Source organism: Triticum urartu, chromosome 7A (genome assembly GCF_056163025.1).
Source record: "Triticum urartu cultivar PI428250 chromosome 7A, HENAU_Tu73, whole genome shotgun sequence".
Classification (NCBI taxonomy): Eukaryota; Viridiplantae; Streptophyta; class Magnoliopsida; order Poales; family Poaceae; genus Triticum; species Triticum urartu.
In genome coordinates, this window is record NC_141879.1 from 509,580,243 (window position 1) to 509,599,077 (window position 18,835).

Consider the following 18,835-nt stretch of genomic DNA (forward strand, 5'->3'; position numbering starts at 1 on the left):
CACGATTGTGTGATTATTACGGAAACCTAATAGAATCGGACGACTGTCCGTGTTACAATTGTTTTCTTTGTAAGATTTTAACTCAAATGCATGAACCGTCAAGTGTGTTAGTGTTTCAAGTCAGAGGTCACCTTCGTGTCTCTTTGTGCTCCAAATGCATCCGTTGATCTATAACCAGGAGTGGCAAGGTAAAGCTCCTCAGGGAGGCATGCTTGTGTTTTACGTGGAGTAACATTCGTGCGTTAATTGCGGAAACCCAACGTGCATGTTACAATTAAGTCACTAGAAGATTCAAGGCCGTGCCTCTGCTTTGCAGATGATTCTGCTAAAACGCGGACAAAACCAAGTGAATGAAGTGATGGCAGAACCACGGCTTTTCAAGAACGAGACACACGGTCCTGCCTTCGGCATTATAAAGCACTGTTCTACATGCCACACACAGGCACGGCCATGATTCCACGTGCCATAGTAGCAACAGAAAACGCCGTGAACCTACTACCAGGCAATATATCCATTTGTAAAACAGAAACACAACCACAACCGTGACCCATTGTGTTTGAAATCTTTGCATCACAGAAGCACCGCGTGAAGGCACATGAGGCACGGTTGGACACGCATCGCAAGCACGGTTATTTGAACTACTTATAGTCATGCATTCATAACAGAAGAACATGCATTAGAACAGGTGAGGCATAGTTGCCATGAAAGCCACGGTTATGCAGCCCTAGAAGCACGACCGAGATTCTGTGCTTAAAAACGTTTTCGTGCCATAACGGCGGGCGTGACCATGCAACCGTGAGAGTCACGGTTGAACACTCACCGGTGGCATGGCCGTGGCTGCCTGTGCCCTTAGGTTAATTTTATCTCTCTGTCACGCGGCAGAGAAGCATGCTTGTATGCTTACAACATCCATGTTTAGAAACCGACGCGGCTGTGGAAAATAACAAGGAAACCTGTGCCTCTAATATTTTCATCCGTCGAGTAATAAATACATAAAGAAGCAAAAGGCGTTCTTATTTAAATTGGTTTTGTTTCTATAACTGCAGCAAATTAACTTACAACCCATTCTTATAACCACAGCACAAGAAAATAAACAATCCCCACCAATTTCTTGCTATTTCATCACTCCACGTGCGGCCTTGTTTTTGAATGTTCAACAATCCATTCTTCCTTCTCGACCCTTGTGCAAACCCACCCTTCTGCGTAGCTATTCAACCTATTTACTTGTAAAATTAATATTCATACATAAAAACAAAGCGAAAGATTGCGGTCATCACTATTTTTTGCTCACGTCCTGTTTAAGCTGCATTATTACTGTAACATCCCAAATTTTCAATTTGGAATGTTATACATTAGATCATCAATGCATATCATATATTATTTGCTTTTGGTTTTGATCCTAGAAATCCTAAGCTACTCAAGGACCCACGGAGACAGTTGGGGATTTCGTTATTTTCATATTTGAGTTTTCTCAAAAATTGAGAATAGGATCATTTGATTTTTATTTATTTTATCATCAATTATATCTATTACAAAATTATGAGAGAGGGAATAAAATGACTTTCCCAAAATAAAGAAATATTGATTATTTAATAAAGAAATCAAATAAGATTTTATTTTGGAGTTTTTCGATATTTTATTTGAATTTAGGAAAAATACGCATTTTTCAAAATTGCATTTGGCCCCAAATAAATGTTCACTTTGTCCGGCTTGATTTTAGAAGTCGGGGAAATTTATTTCGGGATTTTTGGAGTCCGTTTAGTATTTCTTTTTATTTTTCTTCTGCGCGTAATTATTTAAAAAAATCGCACCGACCTACGGGCCGTGTCCGACCGGGACTCCGGCCCGCGTAGGCTTTATAAGCCGAGGGGAGCCCAGCCGAAGCCAGCCCAGCCCCGCGCCCCGAACCCTAGCGCGCCGCCCGCCTGCCGCCGCCGCCGCCAGCGCCGTACTCCGCCGCCGCACCGCTGCCTGCCGTCGCCGGAGCCGCCGTGCCGCCGCCTCGCCGACCCGCCGCCCGAGGTTCGCCTCATAACCCGCGCCGCCGGTTTTTTAAAAAAAACAATCGGTTTTCCATCGGTTTTCGTCGGTTTTTTTAGTTTTCGTTTTTTAGATCCGGTTAACGAACGTTCGTTCGTTAATCCGTTCATCGTTTTTCTTTTCCTTGGATTTTCCGCGATTATTTTCTGATCGCGATTTCTGATCCGATTTTCGTTTTAGTATAACTTTTCGCTCGTTTATCGGAATCAGGCGATTCAAGCGCCTGGAGTTTCGTCTCGAAACCCTCTATCCGTTTAACCAACTTAAACAAGTTTTTGCCACTATAAAAATTGCCTTAGATCCAGATTAGTAGAACAAAGTTGTTTTCTTTCGCCGTTTGACTTTCTTTGCTTCGTCCGATTTGATTCTTTTTGCAAACTGGAGTTCTTAAGTTGAACTTTCTGGTTAGTTCTCTTATTTGACTTTTACCTGTGCATTAGATGAGTACTTATTGTATGCTTGTTTGTTTGTCTGCGATAGAATACCCGGAGTGCGCCGCCTGTTACTTCGAATCTCTAGGTTTCGCGGATCATCAGCAAGGCAAGTAACACTTTGATCATACCTCCTACTACCCAGTTTTATTGCATTAGATCAATCCTTACACATTGCATGATTAGGATCTAATTAAATTGTGGGATGGGAAGTAGTTGAGGTAATACCTATTACATGTTTATTATCAAACCTTTGGGAGTTACTTCTACGTTTGCTTACCATTGATATGCTATGCTAGTAGACGCGGATTGGGTGAGTGATATCCATGACAGATGTGAGTATTGTTAATTAATGGTTTATCTAAGGTGGCAACTTAAACACACATCTGGGTGGATTGAGGTACCTGGGTATTCCAGGATTGCCTGTTTTCTTTTGGACCGCCACCCAGGCTCAAAGGGATCATGAGATTATTCATGCTAGAAACTTCCGTGTGCAGCCACAAGCTATTATGGGCTCTAGCATAGTTGAGTAAGTTGTGTGAACTCTTACAGTGGTAGACTAGCAGATGTAGGGGATGTAGGTGGTACGGTCTACCCGATCGTAAGGTGCTAGCACTTCTGAAAGACTATGTCTCGGTCATCCGTTTCTCAAACACCATGCAGTGTGAGATATCCAACGGAGGAGATCGAGTCTTGTGGGGAAAAGTGTGCAAACCTCTGCAGTGTGTATAAACTAATCATTGTTAGCCGTGTCCCTGGTTATGGACATCTTGAGTATCTAGTACTTGGATTATCATGTGAATCTTAGCATGTTACTATAAAATTAAGTTTGATGGGTTTGTTTAATGATGTTTAATTGGGATTGAGAATGCTGTCAACCATTCTCAATGTTTAACAACCACCATGATAGTTAAATAAATTTATTCCTTTGCAGTAGGGAAAAATTGGCTTTTCGCAAAACTGTAAACATAGAGCTTTCCACCATCCAAATATGCATATAGAATAGCTGTTTCATTCCATTAGTCTCTATGTGTTACATTGCCAGCATATTCCATGTGCTGACCCGTTTTCGGGCTGCAACGTTAATGTTGCAGACTTTTCAGACGACGATTAAGGAGTTTTAGGTCGTGGTTCTATACTCAGTGATGCTGTTGGAGTTGATGGACTCACTTATCTTCCAAGCCTTCCGCTGTTATCGATATTAGATGGCCTTAAGCCATATTTATTGTAATAAGTTCTCTTTTGAGACACTCGATGTAATAAGTATGTGATTGCTACTCTGTTATAAATCCTTCAAGTACTGTGTGGTGTCAGCATTACTGATCCAGGGATGACACCGGAGCACAGAGATTGGACCGTTTGAGGTCTGGTCGCTACAGAGATGGTATCAGAGCACATGCTGACTATAGGACACAACCACTAAGCTAAAGACCTAGATCACTATCTACTCTCTTCTCTTCTGACTCCTCATCTTTTCTACTCTTTTAGGATGGCGGATGCAAGGAACAAGTTCACGCAACCGGATGAAGATACACCCTTTAGACGTCACTTGAAGGAAGTCACTAGATACCTGAACATAGGAGTACCAAGCTTCACCGGAACCTACAACGCCACTTTTCCTGAAGAAGAGCGCTCGATGATTCAAGTTCAAGTTCCAGGAAGGACGTTCATGCCAGTCACTGAGCCCATAGAGTTTTCTTTTGATGCACCAACTTGGAGTCTAGGAAAGAGCATGGCAGCTCACATAGCCATGGGACGCATTGAAGAAGTCTACCGCAATGATCTCAAGGATACTATCTACCAGATTTGTGGACGCCGAGATGAGCACTGGGAGATGATCACCACCAGGAAGGATAGATCAATTGCAGCTTTTATCCAGGAGTTAAACTAGCACATTCGACCACATGAGAACCAGATGTGCGCCGACATGATAGACCTGAAGAAGGCAAGGACAAGAATCAAGGAACTGGAGGAAGAACTCAAGGCTACACGTGAAGATTATGAAGAAGAAATTGAAGTATTAGTGGACAAGAATGCCGACCTAACAATGAAGATCGGGATATTTATGGGAGGCCCTACACCGGTAGATGAAGACGAAGAACCCAAGGAGATTCGCCCGGAAGACTACATCATCATCGACGACACCGACTCGGATCCAGATGATAGCGATGATGACTATGTTGATGAAGCCGGAGCAGATATCACGGAGTCTGCAACCGAAGAATATTTCTAGTAGACCACCTCATCAGTAGTAGTAGTCCACCATGTAAATATTATAGTCCGAGCACTTTTGCGATAGTTAGATCGATTGTATGCCCTTGTTTGATTGAATGAATGAAGTGAATTGTTTGCTTTTTCCTCATGTGCATATGGGTAGTGTTTTCTCTTTAGACCCCCTCTATTCTTAAATCTCATCTTTTCTAAACCCTCAGATGCCTCCGAGACGTGACCCCGGATTTACTTTTCCACCGGAGCTCACACAGTTGATCCAGCAGCAGAACACATTGATGCAGATGCTAGTCCAGAATCAAAATCAGGGGAACAACAACAACAACCCACCACCACCACCACCACCTGTTGATCATTTAGCCCGTTTTCTTAGGCTGAATCCGCCGGTGTTTTCCAGAAGCACCGAGCCAATAGTAGCAGATGATTGGCTCCGCAAGACAGCTAGAGAGTTGACCACAGCAGGATGCACGGATGCGGAGAAGGTGAAGTTTGCCGCACATCAGCTTGAAGGACCCGCAGCATCATGGTGGGAGAATTTCACAGCCACTTTCCCTGTCGACACTGTCACATGGGACCAGTTTCAGCAGGCTTTTCGAACTGCCCATGTTTCAGCAGGAGCTATGGCCTTGAAGAAGCGAGAGTTTCGCAACTTGCGCCAAGGAGGACGGACAGTTGGCCAGTATGTGGAGGACTTTATAAATTAGCACGTTATGCCCCGTATGACGTTGCTACGGATGCAGCTAAGCAGGAGAAGTTTCTGGAAGGACTGAATGATGACTTGAGCATGCAGTTGATGGTAGCAACCTTCAACAACTACCAGGAGTTGGTAGATCGTGCTCTTATGATTGAAGGGAAGCAGCAGCAAATTGAAAATCGCAAGAGGAAGTATGCACAAGGAAAGTACAATTCAGGAGCTCAGCAGAAGCCACGATTTACCCCTAGACCGAGAGGACATTTTCAGCATACCCATGGAGGAGGTAGCTCGCACAATCACAATGGACCAAGGAATGGTAATGGTAATGGAGGAAGCAACAGCCAGAACCGCACCAACCCATCAACCCCAGCCAAGAAAGACCTGAGCCAAGTCACTTGCTTTAAGTGCCAGAAGACCGGACATTATGCCAATGAATGTCTTGAAGTACAAAATGGAAATAGCAATGGAAGCTCTGGGAAGAAGCCAAACCCTTTCAACAGGGGACAGGTGAACCACGTTAGAGTGGAGGAGGTTGAAGACCAGTCGGATGTAGTAATCGGTAAGTTTTTGGTTAAGTCATTTACTACACTCGTTCTTTTCGATACTGGTGCATCGCATTCATACATATCCAGGGGTTTTGTGGATAAGTATAAACTGTCAACCCAAGCCCTTAAGTCACCCATGTTAGTAACCTCGCCTAGAGCAGAATATATGGCTAGTCTATGGTGTGATCGGTTACCATTAAGGATTGGTAACTATGTTTTTCCCTCAGACCTAATAGTATTGGAATCCCAAGGATTGGATGTGATATTAGGCATGGATTGGTTATCAAAATATGAAGGGAATATTGAATGTGCTAGTAAGTCAATTTTGCATACCACCCCAGAAGGGAGAAGGATCAAGTATGTATCCCGACATGTGCCAAAGAGGACTCAAGTAAATTGCTTAACAGGAGTTGTGCAGGAGGAAGTACCAGTGGTAAAGGAATTATCCCTGATGTATTTCCATAGGAGTTGCCAGGCATGCCACCGGATAGAGATATTGAGTTTTTGATTGAGTTATTGCCAGGCACAGGGCCAATATTGAAGAGACCATACAGGATGCCTGCAAAGGATTTGGTGGAAATTAAGAAGCAAATTAAGGAGTTACTGGATAAAGGTTATATTCGCCCAAGTTCCTCACCTTGGGGATCGCCAGTACTTCTAGTGGAGAAGAAGGATGGATCATTAAGGATGGTTGTCAATTATCGAGGATTGAATGAAGTAACAATCAAGAACAAGTACCCACTACCGATGATCAATGATCTGTTTGATCGATTGCAAGGAGCTAAGGTATTTTTCCAAGATTGATCTGCGATTAGGATACCACCAGTTGAAGATTCGGGAACAGGATATACCCAAGACGGCTTTTACCACCAGGTATGGGTTGTACGAGTATACCGTTATGTCATTTGGTCTGACTAACGCACCTGCATATTTTATGAACATGATGAACAAAGTGTTTATGGAGTTCTTGGATAAGTTTGTCGTAGTGTTCATTGATGATATACTGGTTTACTCAAAGAATGAAGATGAGCATAAGGAACATTTGTGTTTGGTTCTTGGAAAGCTCAGGGAACATCAACTATATGCCAAGTTTAGCAAATGTGAGTTTTTGTTGAAGGAAGTAGGATTCCTCGGACACGTTATATCTGGAGAAGGAATAGCAATTGACCCCACAAAGGTTATCACCGTGACCAATTGGGAAGCACCAACCACAGTTGGAGAGATCCGGAGTTTTCTTGGACTCGCAGGATACTACCAGAGATTTATTGAGAATTTCTCAAAGATTGCGAAGCCTATGACGGAGTTGTTGAAGAAGGATACCAAGTTCATATGGATGGGGGAATGTGAGGCTAGTTTCCAGGAGTTGAAGAAACATTTGGTTACTTCACCAGAGTTGATTTTGCCAAACCAGACCAAGGATTATGAGGTGTATTGCGACGCTTCACGTCGAGGACTTGGAGAAGTGCTTATGCAGGAAGGGAGAGTTGTTTCATATGCCTCACGACAGCTTAAGCCTCATGAGTTGAATTATGCTACGCATGATTTGGAGTTAGCAGCCGTAGTGCATGCACTGAAGACTTGGAGACATTTTCTGATTCGAAGCCATTGCGAGGTGTATACGAATCATAAGAGTTTGAAATATATTTTCACACAGAAGGAGTTGAATCTCAGACAAAGGAGATGGTTGGAGCTCATCAAGGATTATGATATGAAATTGCATTATCACCCCAGAAAGGCTAATGTAGTAGCCGACGCATTAAGCCGTAAGAGTCATGTCAACACCCTAATGACGGGAGAATTACCACGGGAGTTAGTCGAAAATCTTCGAGAGTTATGTTTAGAAATAGTCCCGAGAGGCTATGTAGCAGCATTGGATATTCAGTCTACATTGATGGATAAAATTAGAGAAGCCCAGAGGACTGACAAGGAGATTGCTTCTATTAAGGAGAAACTTAGCAAGGGAACGGCTAAGGGATTTCGTGAGGACGAGCACGATACCTTATGGTTTGAATACCGTGTCTATGTACCAAATGATCCGGAGATTAGAAAGCTAATTCTGCAAGAGGCCCATGATTCACCATATTCGATTCACCCAGGAAATACCAAGATGTATTTGGATTTGAAGGATATTTTCTGGTGGACCGGAATGAAGAAGGATATTGCGGAGTACGTAGCAGTTTGTGATATATGTCAGAGAGTGAAGGCAGAGCACCAGAAGCCAGCAGGATTGCTACAACCACTACCGATACCCGAATGGAAGTGGGATAAGCTAGGCATGGATTTTATTACAGGATTGCCCAGAACACGTTCAGGCTATGACTCGATATGGGTTGTAGTCGATCATTTGACAAAGGTAGCTCATTTCATTCCAGTGAAGACTACCTATACCAGTGCAAAGTTGTCAAAGATATACATGACCAGGATCGTATGTCTGCATGGAGTTCCAATGAGTATTGTATCAGATAGAGGAACCCAGTTTACCTTAAAGTTCTGGAAGCAGTTGCACGAAACTTTGGGAACCAGGCTAGAATTCACTACAGCTTTTCATCCACAGACAGATGGACAGACCGAGAGAGTCAATCAGATTTTGGAGGATATGCTGAGAGCTTGTGCTCTAGACTACGGATCTAGTTGGGACGACAATTTGCCATATGCAGAGTTCTCTTACAACAACAGTTATCAAGCTAGTTTAAAGATGGCCCCTTTCGAAGCCTTGTACGGAAGGAGGTGCAGGACACCATTGTCGTGGGATGAAGTTGGAGACCGCCAGTTGTTTGGACCTGACTTGATTAAGGAGTCTGAACAGAAGGTGAAATTGATTCACGATAGGCTCAAGATAGCCCGGTCCAGACAGAAGAGTTATGCATATTCTAAACGCAAGGAGAGAGTTTACGAAGTTGGAGATAGAGCTTATCTTCGAGTATCACCACTTCGGGGAACAAAGCGCTTTGGTGTTAAAGGAAAGTTAGCGCCACGATTTGTAGGACCATACCGAGTATTGGAACGTATGGGAGAAGTGGCCTACAAGTTGGAATTGCCCGAAGGATTGTCAGGAGTTCATGATGTGTTCCACGTTTCTCAGTTGAAGAAGTGCCATGCGGAGATGGCTGACATACCTTTGAGAGACACAGTGCCATTGGAAGCAATCCAGTTGGATAACAATTTGACCTACGAGGAGAAACCAATTAAGATTCTCGAGTTTGCCAGCCGGGTCACTCGCAGCAAGGTTATCAAGTTTTGTAAGGTCCAGTGGAGCCACCACACAGAGGACGAAGCCACCTGGGAACGAGAGGAAGATTTGCTCAAGGACCACCCTCACCTATTTTCTAGCCAACCCGAATCTCGAGGGCGAGATTCATCTTAAGGGGGGTAGGTTTGTAACATCCCAAATTTTCAATTTGGAATGTTATACATTAGGTCATCAATGCATATCATATATTATTTGCTTTTGGTTTTGATCCTAGAAATCCTAAGCAACTCAAGGACCCACGGAGAGAGTTGGGGATTTCGTTATTTTCATATTTGAGTTTTCTCAAAAATTGAGAATAGGATCATTTGATTTTTATTTATTTTATCATCAATTATTTCTATTACAAAATTATGAGAGAGGGAATAAAATGACTTTCCCAAAATAAAGAAATATTGAGGATTTAATAAAGAAATAAAATAAGATTTTATTTCGGAGTTTTTCGATATTTTATTTGAATTTAGGAAAAATATGCATTTTTCAAAATTGCATTTAGGCCCCAAATAAATGTTCACTTTGTCCGGCTTGATTTTAGAAGTCGGGGAAATTTTATTTCGGGATTTTTGGAGTCCGTTTAGTATTTCTTTTTATTTTTCTTCTGCGCGTAATTATTTTAAAAAAATCGCACCGACCTACGGGCCGTGTCCGACCGGGACTCCGGCCCGCGTAGGCTTTATAAGCCGGGGGGGAGCCCAGCCGAAGCCAGCCCAGCCCTCGCCCCGAACCCTAACGCGCCGCCCGCCTGCCGCCGTCGCCGCCACCGCCGCACTCCGTCGCCGCGCCGCCGCCTGCCGTCGCCGGAGCCGCCGTGCCGCCGCCTCACCGACCCGCCGCCCGAGGTTCGCCTCGTAACCCGTGCCGCCGGTTTTTAAAAAAAACAATCGGTTTTCGTCGGTTTTTTTAGTTTTCGTTTTTTTAGATCCGGTTAACGAACGTTCATTCGTTAATCCGTTCGTCGTTTTTCTTTTTCTCGGATTTTCCGCGATTATTTTCTGATCGCGATTTCTGATCCGATTTTCGTTTTACTATAACTTTTCCCTCGTTTATCGGAATCAGGCGATTCAAGCGCCTGGAGTTTCTTCTCGAAACCCTCTATCCGTTTAACCAACTTAAACAAGTTTTTGCCACTGTAAAAATTTCCTTAGATCCAGATTATTAGAACAAAGTTGTTTTCTTTCGCCGTTTGACTTTCGTTGCTTCGTTCGATTTGATTCTTTTTGCAAACCGGAGTTCTTAAGTTGAACTTTCTGGTTAGTTCTCTTATTTGACTTTTACCGGTGCATTAGATGAGTACTTATTGTATGCTTGTTTGTTTGTCTGTGATAGAATACCCGGAGTGCGCCGCCTGTTACTTCGAATCTCTAGGTTTCGCGGATCATCAGCAAGGCAAGTAACACTTTGATCATACCTCCTACTACCCAGTTTTATTGCATTAGATCAATCCTTACACATTGCATGATTAGGATCTAATTAAATTGTGGGATGGGAAGTAGTTGAGGTAGTACCTATTACATGTTTATTATCAAACCTTTGGGAGTTACTTCTACGTTTGCTTACCATTGCTATGCTATGCTAGTAGACGCGGATTGGGTGAGTGATATCCATGACAGATGTGAGTATTGTTAATTAATGGTTTATCTAAGGTGGCAACTTAAACACACATCTGGGTGGATTGAGGTACCTGGGTATTCCAGGATTGCCTGTTTTCTTTTGGACCGCCACCCAGGCTCAAAGGGATCATGAGATTATTCATGCTAGAAACTTCCGTGTGCAGCCACAAGCTATTATGGGCTCTAGCATAGTTGACTAAGTCGTGCGAACTCTTACAGTGGTAGACTAGCAGATGTAGGGGATGTAGGTGGTACGGTCTACCCGATCGTAAGGTGCTAGCACTTCTGAAAGACTATGTCTCGGTCATCCGTTTCTCAAACACCATGAAGTGTGAGATATCCAACGGAGGAGATCGAGTCTTGTGGGGAAAAGTGTGCAAACCTCTGCAGTGTTTATAAACTAATCATTGTTAGCCGTGCCCTGGTTATGGACATCTTGAGTATCTAGTACTTGGATTATCATGTGAATCTTAGCATGTTACTATAAAATTAAGTTTGATGGGTTTGTTTAATGATGTTTAATTGGGATTGAGAATGCTGTCAACCATTCTCAATGTTTAACAACCACCATGATAGTTAAATAAATTTATTCCTTTGTAGTAGGGAAAAATTGGCTTTTCGCAAAACTGTAACCATAGAGCTTTCCACCAGCCAAATATGCATATAGAATAGCTGTTTCATTCCATTAGTCTCTATGTGTTACATTGCCAGCATATTCCATGTGCTGACCCGTTTTCGGGCTGCAACATTAATGTTGCAGACTTTTCAGAAGACGATTAAGGAGTTTTAGGTCGTGGTTCTATACTCAGTGATGCCGTTGGAGTTGATGGACTCACTTATCTTCCAAGCCTTCCGCTGTTATCGATATTAGATGGCCTTAAGCCATATTTATTGTAATAAGTTCTCTTTTGAGACACTCGATGTAATAAGTGTGTGATTGCTACTCTGTTATAAATCCTTCAAGTACTGTGTGGTGTCAGCATTACTGATCCAAGGATGACACTGGAGCACACAGATTGGACCGTTTGAGGTCTAGTCGCTACAATTACCTTTTAATTTTTCTATTCATACTTTTCCCCGGTACCAAAAAGTCTCCACTCAGACCTTTCGTTTCTGAAAATGGACTGCGCAGATTCCGTGCCTTGTCCCAGGATTCCCTGCACGCATTCTATGTGCCTGGCTTGCGTGATGTTTTATTCTGGCGTAGATGCAAGACTTTGGAAAATGCTCCCTGTTCTCAGTGGGGTCATTGGAATTGCTGGCGTCTGACGTCTTCCTCCTGGGCTTGGAGTGCATTGTCCTGAGTCGTTTGATGTCCTCGATGGTGTTGTCGGCCATTTCATTGACCTTGCCCTCTTCTCCTGCTGCGATTTCCTCTTTTCCTCTTCAATCCTCATCCTCTTCTGCACTTCTGGGTTATCCGGATAGTTTGTTTTGCTGTGACCCTTTTCTCGACAACGGCCGCACTTGGTTGTGGCTTTGTAGCATTTTCCTTTCTTCTCAGAACCAGTTTGATTCGATCTCCTTTTTTCGTACCCTTTGAGCCACTCATGGGAGGGTTCTTGAGAGTTTCAACAAGAATGCCTGTGTCTGGTTCCTCGGCAAGTGCCGCCATGACTTTTATTTTCTTATCTACCGTACACTCACGCAGCACACGGTATGCCTTCACTTTTCTGCATGCATTTGAACAGATATCCGACAACTCAGCGTAAGCAAGGCCGAATCTCATAGTTTCATCGTCTTGTATGGTCATGCTATCACCTTGACTTGTAGACAGAACTTTCACACTCTCTGATAGATTCCTGGTCCATCTGGGGATGACAAAGGATTTTCGAAGTTGATCGATCATGCCTGTTTGGTCCATCACCTTAAGCACATGGCAGCACTGAATGCCATCCCTACTCATTTTCTTGCAGCTGCAACTGTATATTTCTTTTTGCTCATCCACATCTACCCTGAACTCAGACCTGTCAAATTCCTCACCGGGATAAGGTCTCCACACTTTATCTCCAAGATCAATAATCTTTTTTTTACAATACTGCCTTCCCTTTGCCAGATCAGAGCACTTGAAGTAAGTCCGGTTCCGTAGCTCCAGCTGGAATTTCCTGAAAATTTCATTCGTGTATACTTGACTTGCTTGTCTTTCAATCGGAAAACCCGTCTCTAGTGATGGCGCCTTCTCTTCTGTTCGGTATCTTTTCTTGTCAAGCGTGGCGAGGCAATTTTGCTGAATCATGTGATACGCATCAACAAACCTTTTTATAGTGTCCTTGTGGTCGACGTAATTCTTCCACATCAAATTCGTGCTCTCACTTCGAGTGGTTGTTGACGAGAAAGGATAGAAACAGTCCTTGAAGTAGGCCGGCACCCAAAAATTTCGGAGTTCCCATAGCGTGTTCAGATGTTTGTTGCCTTTCGCCTTGTGCAGAGAAATTGCTGCTTTCCAGGCACGCTCAAACTCGTCTTGATCTAGTGAGTTTTTGACGATTCAAAATATATCATCAGACATCCCTGGGTGTTGCGCAAACACTGCTGCATTATTTTCCTTCGGGTTCTTCCTAATATGCCACCAGCAGAACCTGTGCCTCGTCCTCGGAAGAGCTTCCTTTATTGCAGTCTTCATCACCTGGTCCTGGTCTGTAATTATGTATTTCGGCTCTTTACCTCCCATTGCCTCGACAAACGTGCTTAGGATCCACTTGAATGACCCTATTTTCTCATCCTTCAAAAGGCCTACTCCAAATAGGACGGTCGACCCGTGGTTGTCGACACCTATAATTGGTGCAAATGGCAAGCCATATATATTCGTAGAGAATGTGGTGTCAAAAGACACGAAATCTCCATATAGATCATAATTCATCTTACACAAGGAGTCTGTCCAGAAGAGGCTGCGCACTACATTGTTCTCTTTCTCTTCCACATGGTGGAATCCCAGCCTCCGCCTCTGCATATCAGCAAACAGTTTCATGGTGTCTGCGATATCAGTGACGCGCTCTCCCGCCCTGTCCCGGCATGCAATGTTGCTTATGTCAATCGTGTCGAACATAATTTCTCGCCTCGATTTCCCCATGGCAGCAAAAATCTGCATAACCTTCCTTGGTTCTAACCTCGCCTTCTGCATCACTTGTATAAAGAATTTCTCCTGAGGTGTCATCTTCTTATAGCATCTCATGAACTTCAGCATCCAATCAGATGGGTGAAGCTCGTGGTTGTGCTCTAGACGCACGTTCTTCATATACCATTTCCTCCTATCTGTATCCCTCTTCGCTGTTATTTGGACTTGGCAGCTTGTCCGGATCAAGCAGTTGCTCCTTCTCTCCTTAACATGTCTCTCAGTTGTTTTATTCTGCCCTTCCTTGGTGCACTGAAAAACCTGCTTGTCAAGCTGCTGATCATATGTCGATCTTCTGCTCGTTGATCGCTTGGCAGCAAACCCAACCTTTCTAGCATATCTGCAGAAAAAGAAAAAGCACTCATCCAATGATCCGAATACCATACCACCTTCTGGTTCGACCGCTTCGGTGACCTCCTAAATCGTTGGGTATATGAAATCTTTAAACATGTCATCCATTTCTTTCTCTACAATGGTCGGTGGCGCCATGATGATTCTGTCTACCGTGTCTTTGTTCGTCTGATCGCATTCACTTCTAACGACATCAGTCTCATCACCAGCCACAGGTCCACTTACAGTGGAGCTGCTGCTCTGTTGATTGTCACGCGCAGCAGAATCGTTTCTGCATGCCACGGCCAAATCCATAAATGAGTCTGCCTCTCAAATGTTGGATTGTGCAATGCTGCTCCCTGTTTCTCCAGCACTCGAGCAACCAAGGGACTGTGCTGCTTCTACCATGCAATCTGTACTGGCGTTGTACACTACTTGCTGCTGTGAACGTTGCGTTTCCTTCGAAATGGATGGAGAACTATGACATTTCTTCCCCTCATCTATTATCCCCTCCGCCAAATCCTGAACACATGGCAAGAAACAGAATTAGATATCCAGAGCAACATATGCATTATTTTAATTTCTAAACAAAAGATTTATATGACTCATCAGGGCTCATCTGGTATACCAAAACCAGACCCGTGCCTCTTCACCGAGTATAAGCAGTACACCAGAGGCACTGTTCACATCACGAATGTGACCATGCTACACACACATCTGCACAAAGAGGCACAGATGTGCTTCTGTTTACACCATACAACTGGAGACGCACAACAACAACCTATATAAAATAACAAGTGCACATACAACCGTACAAGACAGACGATCGTCCTCCTGTTTTCCATATTACCCTGTTCTCCCATAAAACTGTTTGTGTGTTGAATTGAAAAAGCATAGTTCCGACGTCACCTTTGTTTTCCCATGCCTCTCTTGTCCATCAAATTTTGGCGACAACCTCCGTGCATTGGTGATTACGCTGACGATTTTGAATGCCATCAGAGATCCTTTGGAAGGACCCCTCATGTTGAACACCACAGGTGATGCTTTCAAAGGACCTTGCCTTATGTTTTCATCAATTCATGGACTACCGCGATACTTGCTTCCTTCCTCGTACACTTGCGTGTGGAAGATACTGCAATTTAAATATACCAGACGAAAACAAAGAAAAAATTACTCACAAAAAATATAAATTTGCTTTAAATGTTGTTGCACGTTCGTATATGTTGTCACCTATATTGCTTTCTAATTCTGCTGTATGGTAGAGCTTATTGCTCCTATGTTTGATTTTGTCGTTAGGCTCTTCTTGCTTGTGCAAACCGTGCCGAATCCTTGAACACCAATGCTTTTGTTACCAATGATCCTTCTGCTTGCATCAAAGGAAATTTTGTTACCCTACACCTCTTCATTATGACCGTCTACAAACGCTGCGCCGTCACAACGCCCGCTCTGCGCCTTTGTGGGCATCTGCGTCTTCAAACCAAAAAATAATTAGAAGCACATGCAACTAAAACTTCCACATACGTTAAAACCAGCGTTTAAACTTTTCGTCGTTACCTGGACAATCTGCTTAGAGGAGTCTCTTCTGCTTAGAATGCTCCTCTTGGCAGGTGTTTGTTGCACACCATGCTCCTGGTTGGGGCGTTTGCCAAGAACTTGTATCTCACTCTTGACTCCAATTATTCCAGCCCGCATGGCATGTGCGTGTTTGACAGCATCTGCATCCTTGATCTTCTTCTCGTTTTGTAGTAAAAAAAATTTCTTCCACCTCTCGATACTCAACTGCAAAGTAGATGCACATGATAAACAGATATTATAGCATTCATCCAGGATATATAAATCATTTTTCTTGTTGTTAATGATCTACTATTTGGTGTTCTCAATGGTGACACCTTGACAGCAAACGTCCCAGGAATAAAAGACCAAACACTAATGTTCAACTGCCTTACTATTACCTGCCTCCCATAATCCTTGCCAATGTCGTTCAAAGACCGACCATCCCTGTTGTCCTAACCAGATGACGCACTCCTGAACATCTGCCCCAAAAAGGAGACGTAAAAAATATAAAGGTTATAAACCTGCAGTATCAGTGTTAAAACTTTTCGAAGTCGTTATCAACAGAGATATATTTTTAGTTCTATGTAATTAACAAATATAAATATATACATATATTAATTTTTCATTAAACTACAACCTCAACCAAAGTGAGATCCTCTCATGCTAATTTTCTTGTGCAACACTTAACACAAAGATAACAATGAAACCTAACAAAAGTAACAACCTCGTATTACAAGGACGAGAGGATACAAAACAAAAAACAAATTCAAATCAAAGCTATAGTGTAAAACTAAACAGTTTTATTCTATGAATCCCGACCACAACAAATTCATCAACGAATTGAATCTCGTGTATCAGGAATCGCCACGCAAAAGGTGCGTTGATAAATTTTTTACTAACCTTTGATTGCCGAATCTTATGCGCTGATTGTTCGGAAGTCACACCTTTCTAAATTGTGGAGGGATCTACTTCCCTGCAGTTTGTCGGCGATCCCCTTCAATGATTTTGAATCTCAGAGAGAGAGAAAGGAGAAAGAGAGAGGGAGAGAGAGAGAGAAAGAAAGAAAGAGAGAGGCTACTTCGTTTTTTGCGTGCAAGACAAGAATAACCTGATAGGTGGGGTGAGTTTTGCGACGCATGAGAGATGGGCATGTTTTTTGGGCGTGACGAGATGTGGTAGGTCGGCTTCACTTGACCGTCCATGACACTGACAAGTGGGCTCTCAGTTACTAATCCCTCTAAGTCTCTCACTAACTTGTGGGGTCGGCCTTATATGAGTCCTACGAGGAGTACCTCCATCTGAGGTGTGAAAATGTGGTAGGTGGACTTCAAGCTCATACTGACATGTGGGCTCTCAAATAGTTCCTCCAAGTATTTGACTAACTTGTGGGGTCGTCCGTAGATGAGTTCCAGATCTCTCTCCATCTAGCATCGGTGGCGACAGGCGAGCTCTCCAAAGGAAAGCCAATCCTGATCCCTCCACAGAGTTCGCTCATCACTGAAAAAATTATCGGTCTCCTTCATCTCACTCGTCGTGGATCTCCTATTCAGGTAATCCATTGCATTCTCACCATGATTATGCCACCGATTCAACGTTTGAACAAAAAAATTACTGGTGCTAGCAATTACGCGGGCTGCGTACACACCACATATGCTCAACACAGCAGGTGGGGCGCGATTTGAATATCGGTTCCGCATCCAATTATCTCCAGCTGGTCCATGCTCAAACTGTTGCACCGTCTTAACAGCAGAGGGGTTACGGATTTAAAATTAGGACTCAGCTAACCTCACTTTAACCATGCAAACTGCATGCTTGCCTGTGGTTTTGCTAACTTGAGTTATATCTCCAGCCATGCAAAACTTAAGCACTCGTCTTAGCTAACCAACTAGAGACAGGTCAAATTATTTGTATAGATCCGCAATCTATAGCAGAGATCCAAAGGATTTACGTCCGTTTTTGCAAAGCAGTTACTAACTCAGAGTTAGAACCCGTCTTAGCTAACCAGCCTGTTGATGATAGTCTCACATGGACTGCTAACAACTGTCTTACATAGCTGACCTGATAACGATGACGTCTCATGACCTCTTATGTAGAGTTCGATGAGATGGATTCCACCCCACAGCTGTCGGAGACTCAGTCTCAGTCTGTCGATGGCACGGAGATTGTCACCCAAGATTTCATGGTTCATGACCAACTAGAGACAGAGAGACTAAGGATCGAGTTAAAACATGCAACGCACAAAAAGCTTGTTGAGGAGTACAGGACAAAGAAGCAGCTTGCTGCCTCGAAGTAGGTGTTTTTTATCATGCATCTCGAGTGTGTCGTTGAAATTTCTTTGCAAATCAGTGCCTCTCATTCTAGCTACATTTTTAATCATGGCTTAAATATTTATCTCTATTTTGCCGAGTCAGCGTTTATATCTAAGCTTCTGCCAGAAAAAGCATGTGGTTCAACAATAAATTTGCTAAAGGTCATTTCTTATCTCTGTCTGCAGAGCTGCTGCAATGGGTGAATACGAAGAAGAATTCAGCACAAAACTTAGCTTCCAGAAATTCATTTATGTTTGTGAAAAGCTAACAGAACCACAAAAACAGCTAGTCAGAGATATTGGTTTTGGGTACCTACTAGATCTATGCTGTCGCGAGCTTCCAAGGTGTTTCGTTCGCTGGCTTGTCCGCTATTTTGATTGCCCTTCCAGGTGTTTCATGCTGCCTAGTGGATACAGATTCCTTATCAACTCGTACACCATGCACCGGATCTTAGGAATTCCACTGGGCGGGCACATTATCCCTAGAAAATGCTCAGAAGCTTTCAGATGTCAGGTTAAGTCTGAAACTCGGTGTGCTGGGCATGCTCCAAACATCAGAGAGGTAACTGATCTCATAACCCCAGAGCTGACAGGAGAAGTGTTTCAACGGGTTTTCGTGATGTTTGCAACAGCAGTATTTCTATGCCCAACGACATATGATTGCGTTAGCCCCGACTATTTAGCCGTTCTAGAAGGACCAGCAAGTAACATATCATCATATGATTGGTCCAATGT

At 43.3% G+C, this 18,835-nt stretch overlaps 1 pseudogene; it reads right to left on the bottom strand.

Annotated features, from left to right (window-relative positions):
- Positions 1–11,989: 11,989 nt before the first annotated feature.
- On the bottom strand, positions 11,990–17,090 carry LOC125518976 (uncharacterized; annotated as a pseudogene).
- Positions 17,091–18,835: the final 1,745 nt, after the last annotated feature.